This window comes from Pseudomyrmex gracilis, unplaced genomic scaffold, assembly GCF_002006095.1.
Source record: "Pseudomyrmex gracilis isolate BER0280 unplaced genomic scaffold, ASM200609v1 scaffold_2308, whole genome shotgun sequence".
Lineage (NCBI taxonomy): Eukaryota > Metazoa > Arthropoda > Insecta > Hymenoptera > Formicidae > Pseudomyrmex > Pseudomyrmex gracilis.
Window position 1 is genome coordinate 18,644 of NW_018022892.1, and position 1,470 is coordinate 20,113.

The following is a 1,470-nucleotide window of genomic DNA, read 5'->3' on the forward strand; positions in this document are numbered from 1 at the left end:
CGCAGAGCAGCCTGTTCTTATTGGCGCTGAAGCAGCCACTTGTTATAGGCGCAAAAGCAGCCTTTTGTTATAAACGTTGAGCAGCCTGTTTGTATAAATGCAAAGCACTTTGTTTTTACAATGCAGTCAGAAAGTGCAGCCTTGTATATATTATATATCTTTACAGGCGCAGCTGGGTTAATATTGTACTATTTACAGTAGTTACCTGCAACAGAAAAATTACATTTTATTAAATTGTAAAGTATGTATGTTACTATATGTATAGATATTTATATTCAACCAACGCAAACATACCTGAATTTTTTTTTTTTTATTTCTTTTCTCCTTCCTTCTTCTTTTCCTTAATGTCAACAACTCTGAAAAAAATTGAACATACCATAAATGCTTCTTGGATTTTTTAATATTGTGTATATTACACGCACGNACGCACACAAATTTAGAGCAACATTTATTTATTCATTTATACTCACAACGTATGTAACTAATCAGATAGACAAACCAGTTAGTGCGTATACTCTCAAGTATTCAAATACACTGCGTGTACCTGTGCAAACATAAAATAAATTAACTTTTGTGCACAACACAAAATTATTTTCTGGATATACATACAACTGTATATATATAATATCTGAAAGATAGATATTAGAAAAGTACGTTACATATCATAAATGCTTCTAGTGTATTTTAATACTGTATATATTACACGCAACTACGCACACAAACTTAGAGCAATATTTATTTATTCATTTATACTCACTACGTATGCAAGTGATGATCACATGCACAAACCACTTAGTACGTATACTGTAAAGTATACAAATACACTGCGTCTACTATCTGTGTAAACATAAAAAATAAATTTACTTTGTTGTACAACATAAAATTATTTTATGGATATACATAAAACTTTATATATATGTACAAAACATACAAAACCAACAAACGATGATCGCGAGAAAACTATGAAATCTGTCATTCGCGACTGTACCATGGACATAGGAATATAGAGACGGAGCATAGAGTTGCGGGGGGGAAGCCACTGCGGGGAGGTGCGACAAGGTAACATGTGCCTAAATATGATTGGTTGTTGTTGTGCGCAAGCGCAATGACATACTTGAATTGTACAAAAGCAACGAGAGCGGGGAAAAGGATACGCAAATTAACATATATTCAATACATAATACATTCANGATATAAATAAATAATTATGGTGCTGTGCTGTGTCTCAAATTGTCACAATAGGTCAGACAATCAAAATTGGAAACAAACTACNAATACAAACAGAAATAAGAAAATTACATTTCACAGGTAATAAATTCGTGTGTTATTTTAAGATAACAGTAGTCTAGTTTTCGAAAAGGTGTTTGATATTTTATTTGTATTCACATTTAGTTTTCCAAAAAATAATACTCGCAACTTGTGGAAAATAGTATTATTTTATAATATATATGTTGTTGTTTTATATATATT